Source organism: Carya illinoinensis, chromosome 3, assembly GCF_018687715.1.
Source record: "Carya illinoinensis cultivar Pawnee chromosome 3, C.illinoinensisPawnee_v1, whole genome shotgun sequence".
Lineage (NCBI taxonomy): Eukaryota > Viridiplantae > Streptophyta > Magnoliopsida > Fagales > Juglandaceae > Carya > Carya illinoinensis.
Genome location: NC_056754.1, coordinates 19,971,485 through 19,979,567, shown reverse-complemented (window position 1 = coordinate 19,979,567; position 8,083 = coordinate 19,971,485). Strand labels below are relative to the sequence as shown.

Here is an 8,083-nt window from a genome sequence, read left to right as displayed (position 1 = left end):
GGAGGAGGAGAGAGAGAGAGAGAGAGAGAGAGAGAGAGAGAGAGAAACCCACATGGTATATTGTTAGTTTGCCGTGTCAGTATATGGATCCCTTTGTGGGATCCATTTGTGTCTCTAGCAGCCTTAAGATGGTCAAAGCTAATTATCTTAACACATGAGTCATATCAATTGTTCAAGTTTATAATTAGCAGGTTAAAACACAAAACACGAGGCCTAGCTTGTCTAGTCCATCACAAAATACATGAAAAATAGATTTGGACCCGAATTCCCAACAATCAACATAGCCAGTAAAAATAGTATTAAAACATTGAAAATGTACCAAAAATATGTTATATTTAATATTAAAAATTTTTATTTATATTTATGTTGAATTCAAAGTTTTAAGTTTTGTATATTATATATCTACACATAAATTTTTGATAACAAATAAATTTAAAAAATAAAGGAGTTTCAAACTCAAATTGTCTACATAATAGAGTCAAATACATCAAGGAAACAAGCATGAGCAAGAAGGGAATAAATTCATATTAAAGTCATAGAGTAATGTTGTAATTCTCTTAAAAATTCGAAATTAGGATTAAGGTTCAAAATTAATATTTTGTCATAAAACATTAAAATACATTTTCCATATGTGTATGAATATTTTGAAAATTAAATTTAAAAGTTTTGAAAGATGATTGATTGTCATCTTTCACATGTACATGCCTTGATTAAATGTTTGAATTTTGAAAATATTAAAGATGATTGATTGTCATCTTTCACATGTACATGTTTTATTTGAATATTTTCAAAAGTAATTAATACTTTTTTTGACTTATGTAAAAGGTAGATGTTTTTGTTTGAAATTTTTGAAAAGTAAAGTGTGCTCTTTTTGTCATATGAAAAAAGTAAAAATATTAGGTTTGAATTTTTTGAAAAGTAAAGTGTGCTCATTTTGTCATATGCAAAAAATAAAAGATTAGATTTGAATTTTTTGAAAAGTAAAGTATGCTCATTTTGTCATATATCAAAAGTAAAATATTAGGTTTGAAGTATTTGAAAAATGAATGATGTTGTCTTTGATAATTGAAAAAGAAGAACCTTTTATTTAAATTTTGTGAAAAAGTGAATGATATTGTCTTTGACATGTGAATCTTTTAAAATTTGAATATGAAGTCTTATATGCCTATAAATAGATCATTTGAGATATTCATATTCACAACATCTAGAGCATACAACATTCATTCAAAACTTTCATTCTCTATTCTCTAAGTATTGAGCCTTAATCGTTGTTTATTTTGAGAGAGATATAGTTTTTGTGCTGTATTACTCTTATTTCACTCATTGAGGAGTGTTTTTTGATAACCTACCCACTATCAGCTCTTGTATCAGAAAAAAAAAGTGTGTATAACACTTGTGCGTGTAGAAACTGTTATACATAGAGAATACTTGAATTACCACGTATAAGGTGATTGCAAGTGTAGATGGTGTTCTATACGGATCCTTTGTAGCAGTATTGTTTAAAAGTGTAATAGGTTTCTATCTCCACCTGAAAGAGGTTGAATAGTGAATTTGAGATCCTCAATAGGTAGCTTGAGACGAGGACGTAGCCAGTGGGGCCGAACCTCATTAACATACTGAGTTTGTTTCTTTTTTACCCTTACTCTTTATATTTATTACTGTTTCGTATTCTGTTTATATTTTATATTGTATATTTGATTTATAATTGTTATTTTTTTTAAATACAACTCAATTCACTCCCCTCTTGTATTAGTCATCTGAGCAACAATTTATATTTTAATGGGGCTGGAACATAACCTAAATGTACAACACCTAGGTTAAAAAATGGACAAACAAGTTCTTATTTATATGCTCCTAAAATGCAGCTTGGAAATGGGCAAACTTGTCTGGGGGTTTAGGACTAATTTGGGAAGTCAGAATACCTCAGCTAATCTAACATGAGTTCGTACGGGTGAGAGTAGTTGAGCATCCAAACACTTTAGGGACATCTCATAAATACTCCTAAGTCAGAAACCATATGATATTCGTCACTGTTCACATGAAATAACATGTTACTGACTCATGAGTAAAGTGCCTTCTCCCAGTAACCCTTCTTCTCTCTTCCTCTTTGTTGGCACCCTTCGCAACCCATCTTCCCCAAAAAATATCTCTCTACTCTCTTCTACAAAAGAATTCCTGCACAGCAAAATTATAGCCTCTTGGTACTTACCTATCTACTTCCTTCATACCTTGACCTCACAATCCCTTCTCCTTTCGAGGCGAATCTCCTATCCTCATGAGCCTCCTCAAGGCCGTGTGCTCCATGGTCCATACATGGATCAGCTTTACCGATTCCTCTAGTACAAGCCTATGGAAGGGTAGTTGTTTGATCGGCCTTGTCATGCCCCTATGATCTGCCTCCCTTATCTCAGCCTCAATTATAAACCAACCATGCCCAAAACCAGAATATGCACGAGATCTACTTCTTGCACACGTCTTCGCATTGAGTTGGGACACAAAACACTTGCAATGTCCAGATACGCTATCACCGGGTCGACAACGCGCTCCTTTAGGGTAAGCACAGATCAACTCCCCTATTGACGTGTAATTTGTTCATGATTCTTGTGATCAATATGCATATTTTTGTGAAGAAACTTGTTAAAATATAAGTAATTGCATTGTTTGCTATGTGCTGATTTGCAATGTGTTGGGTTAGAGCTAGTTATATTTAAAATAATGGATTCCTTCTTATGCTCGGCGATTAATTTGGTTTGCATTATCTGCTGATTTCCTATATGATATAAGCCTCAACCAAGTCCTTACCTATGATACAAGAAAATGCATGACTAAGAAATAGATGGATGGTATTCGATAAACTCTACTTTTTTTTAAACAAAAGACATTTCATTAATCAAATAGTGAGCCTTTCAACCAATACAAGATGATAAATACAACTCGATATAGAGTCAACATCCAAGCACTCGGATGTGAGAGACATAGTTTCCCTAGCAAGTGTGTGTGCCACCCCATTTGCTTCCCTTTTGACATGCCTTATTTTCTAAGAGTAACTGTCAAGTGCCCCACGAATTACGATAATCAAACATCTAAATGGGCCATCATTTTCCTTTTGGTTTAAAGAAGTTTCAATAACTTTCAGAGAGTCTTCTTCAAAAAGATCATGTTGCAGATTGAGCTCCTTACGTAGAGTAGTTGCTTACAATAAGTCCCTAATTTCAGCTATAGAAGGTTCCACACAATAACTTAAATGTTTCATCAGACTTACTAAAACATGGCCTTCATCATCCCTAATAACAACACTAATATCAATCTTTTGATTATCAGTATTGATGGCTACATCCCAATTTGCTTAGATCCAATTTGGTAGAGGGGCTTCCAATTTTGATGGTTGAGATTGTGTTATCCCCTGTTGAGTTCTTATAGTCTCCATAGCAACCCTAAAAATAGAAAATTCATTTATAGCATTATTATATAGAACTGAAACTTCAAGACCAATCACAGGAATCTGCATGATCTGAACTTCCCATATGAATTTCCACCCCCAAACTAGTTTGTCTGAAACCTCTTTACCAATCACAAGAATCTGCATGATCTGAACTATATCATCATGATTAAAAATAGCTTGAAGTAGATCCATATTACACCAGCCAGCCCTTGTGTCAATCAGTTCTGAAACTAGAGCATTTTCAGATAATATACTCACTGGGGATTGAATTCGATCACTTATGAATGTGATAATGGGACCTGAAAGAATTTTATTTGCAGTTCACATATAATGATATCTTCCAAAAAACAAAGGAAATCAAAATGTTAATATTGACACTAATGAAGGTTCTATTTATTGTATAATGCTAATTTAGTTATAAAATATTTTCTTCTAATAAACCCAATTGTTTAAAACTATTTCTCTATAAATAAGAAGCCTTCACCTATGTTCAAGTAAGGCAACCACAATTATCAATTACTTGGCATTTCTTTATATATGAGCAGCCGCCCACTTCTGTACACGCTTATTTGGGTAAGAGAATTGGTGGCAATAACAAATATGACATGTAAATTTATTGGGTTACTACAAAATTAAAGTCAAAGAATGTGGTCTTCTATCTATATCTAGAAGTTTTGTTTTAAATCCATTGCAAATTCTAGTTAATCCACTTCATATTCTAGCTAACTAGAATTTGCATCAAAAAGTTAGTCTGCTACTGCATAATGATAATACTAATAACATGGGCACATTCTGGATTCTTTTACCTTATTAGTGTACTACTTTTGCCTTGCTTTGGTACTTTATTAGTATACCAAATGGCAAAATGCTTGTTTTCCTTTCTTATTTAATTTTGTATTTATCTGTTCATGGCAACCAGCCGCCAAAATGGTGGGATGATTATTGGATTTTCCCACTTTTATCTTATTTTCTTCGTATCTGTATTGCTTACTTGTTATAGTAACTTCATTGACCCACATATGAGCAGCCACCCACAATTACTTGCCCAAATAAACAAAAGCATTTCTACAAAACCAAATTTGTCTCATTATTTTATTTCTTCGTCTCTAGTAATTTGGGGCTATACTAATATAATTTTGTGTTGCTTTTTCACCTTTGATCTATATTACAGTGATACTACCTAAGATCTTCCATTCGTGGTTCCAGGGAGGTATGATTGCACTTTCATCGAACCCTTTTCAAGTGGATCCTTACTTAAAATAAATTTCACAAATTGATTACATTATCATATTAGTCTTATTAGAATATTTGGTTATTCTTGCATTTTTTACCATGTTAGAATATTAGTTAAGCTTCTATATGAGCTATTAATACACAAGGAATGTATATGTGCTGAGAAGTAGTAAACTACTAACCATTAGGTGTCTAGCCTTTTGGATTGCATATTCTTATTTTTACATATTTGTTACATTATTATATTAAAATATTTGGTTATTCCTATATTTGTGTCAAGAGGGCGGCTGCTAGTGTTATGTAATCAATCCATGATTAGTTATAAAAGAAGATCGAGCTATAATATGAGCAAATAATGTAAAAAAATGGTAGGATTTAAGTCATTAATGTAATAAAGGTCAAATAATTTCTATGTAAAGCACTTGGCTATCTCTATAAGGAGCCCTCTGTTTTTGAAATGAGAAATCAAGAGATTATCTACCTAATATGTCGTCGAGATTGGACTTTAAAGGACCTACTTCCTTAAAGCCCAATTACATTATAGTACTCCTGCATCACAGGGCAATATTATTATCAAGTTGGCTACAAATCTTATGAATAATGTTATCAAATATCACGCCCCAAACCCGAAACAACTATAATTTGTCAAAAATTTTACTCTTACAGAACCTGCTTAAAACTTCTATACCACAATAGTTTCTTTATCTATAATATATGGTTATTATTATACAAGGAGTGTCTATGTGCTGAATAGTTTAGAAGTAGTAAACTACTAACCATTAGCTGTCTAGCTTTTTGGATTGCATATTCTTATTTTTGCATTGAGTAGTTCTTTATGGATGATGCTGAGGTCTAGCATGATCATGACCTATGGGCAGATGGGTTGGAGGAGATGTTGGTAGACATTCTCTACCAAGAAACCATTGAGGTAAAATTGGTTGGGTCGAAAATCACCAGCTGAGATCATGTAAGACATGCAACAAAGATGACAATGGGTTGGAACTAGCAAACAAAAATCGTAATTGCCACGGAGGAACATTGGGCTAATGCAATACAGGTAAAAAATTACGATGAACATATAAATTTTCCATAATAATTAATAATTTTCTTGACATTATTTATTAGTGTTGTTGAGGATTTCTGAACAGTTGCTCACTGTATGATTGCCATACTAATTTTTTTTGCTTCTATTAAGTGTGTAGCCAAAGGAGGAATTTCAAGACAAACAGCTATAGAGAATACGATCTCCTCTACACCATTTTTGGTCAGTTGCCACATGAGTCCTCCACTATGCCTCCAACGCAAGAACCCCCCACGTGTGAGGAGGAGCATCGCCTTGAGGAAGAGCTGAGGGCATAGGCCCCTGTACTAGGAACTGCCACGGATGCGCCAATAAACATAGATGCGCTGGACATAGATATAGATGGGTTGTATGGGAGACAGGCAGCCCATGCAAGGAGTACTTGTCAGCGAAGAAGGGAGGCATCCTGAGGTAGCATTTCCCCATAATTGAGCAAAACTCTAGAAGTTATAGCTGCCAGTGCCACCATGAGAATTGAGTTGGATAAGTAGATGTTCGGGAAATGAGTAGAAAGCGTAGTAAATGAGAAGGTTCAAGTAGATCAAACGCGTCATTTAGCACCCAACTCAATGTATGAAGTTTTTGAATGACATCACCTTGCGGCTGCTTGCACACCAATATTCTCGTGTTGTTGGTATTTTGATGGATACTAATGTGCAGGAGGTGTTCTTACTCATGCCAGTGGACCGCAGAGTTGATTGGATCTAGGAGTTAGAGTGACGTAGCATATGATGATGCTACATTAATTTAGTTTATCTTGCTTAATATTTAATGCTGATTTTGTTTTCTTTATTGACTAAATTGCATAATTTGCTAACGGTTTATTGACTGAGTTTATGAAATTTATCTTTTTTAATGATTTGCATAATTGGGTAACGATTTATTTCAATTTTTGATAGATAATTGCTACTTATTATATTTGATTTTGTTTGTATATTATTTACTGGTATATTTTAGACAAGTCATATACCACATAATTTATATGATTTTGGATGTTCACTGCCATACTATGCACGCTTATTATAAATTAATCGTTCAGGTGGCGAAGTGTTCTTGGGCTAGTTGTTCTAGAAACTGCAGAATGGAGGAAGGAAGTGATTAGGATTATGAACCCCGACTGGAGGCCAACAATGCAACCGAAGGTGCATCCAGTAGTAACTAGTATCCAACGTGGGACGAATACTAGGATTGGAGGATGCATGATCCCTCAATGTGGGATCACATAGCCATTCTAATGGTTGCTGCAGAAGAGGAGGAATCTATGGAACCAAAAGTTGAGCAAATGCTGAAGCATAACATTAGCTTATGCAGACGAGACTATATAGTCGCAATCCTCAATAGACATCCAAAGAATTGTTATAACATGTTCCAGATGGAAATATATGCGTTTCATGTGTCATGCAATACGTTACACGCAAATGCCATTATGGAATCGATAAGAGGGGCTTTTGTGAAAGAAGCTGTTACAGACAATTAATCCGAATCGTTATGATGGACAGACAATTAAAGATAACCTAACTCATCTTGTGTGCTCTTGACATGTCACCTGCATCAGTACAAGCCATGCCTGCAATTAGGGAATCTGTCACACTACCTATGTGGGCACATAGGACTACGAATTAATAGTCATAATATTGTTTATGGTATTGTATGACCATTTTTGTAAGTGTGGAACATGTTTTGGAAATTGGAGGCTTTATGTCATTAAATATAAATATTTTTTTATTAGCTAACATGTTAAATGAGAAATGCAATTGATGTGAAGTTGGATGTAGAAGATCGAATATTGACTTTTATAAGCACACTGACAGTAAAAAAAACTGATAATGGGGGGAGTAGACTGTAATCGAGCCGAGCCGAACCGGTTTTCACTATATAGATATAAGTAATTAGAATACATATTATATATTTAATTATAAAAGTGGTATGCTTATATTATTAGCTAATACATATATACATACATAGGTGTATGTATATATTTATCAATATATGAATGAGTTTTAATCGAGTCGAGTTAATGAGTTGACTCGAGTATAATCGAGTGAGCCTTAATTGAGTCGAATTGAGTTTCGTCGGATATGTGTCATTTACAAATCGAGCGGGTATCTGCTTTCACGAACGAGCTTTTTTTTTTTTACGAGTCGAGTTCGATTCGAGTTTAACCAAACGAGTACCGAGTGGCTATCGAACAGACTGGTTCATTTACAGCCCTAGGGGGAGCATGAGAATGTCGTCTTCATAATTGATAAAAAAATGATTTTTTTACAAGTTTAGAATTAAATAATTCTCGTTCTCGAATAATTCACCTGAGAGCTGTCATCATAATA

At 34.1% G+C, this 8,083-nt stretch overlaps 1 long non-coding RNA gene across 2 annotated transcripts; it reads left to right on the top strand.

The window, feature by feature from the left end:
• Positions 1–2,004: 2,004 nt before the first annotated feature.
• On the top strand, positions 2,005–7,530 carry LOC122303691. Of its 2 annotated transcripts, XR_006240792.1 has the most exons (4): positions 2,006–2,553; positions 4,614–5,732; positions 5,871–6,167; positions 6,796–7,530. It is a non-coding gene; the product is annotated as an uncharacterized LOC122303691 (long non-coding RNA). The 2 variants fall into 2 exon arrangements; XR_006240791.1 differs by lacking the exon at positions 6,796–7,530 and having other exon boundaries at positions 2,005–2,553; positions 5,871–6,612.
• Positions 7,531–8,083: the final 553 nt, after the last annotated feature.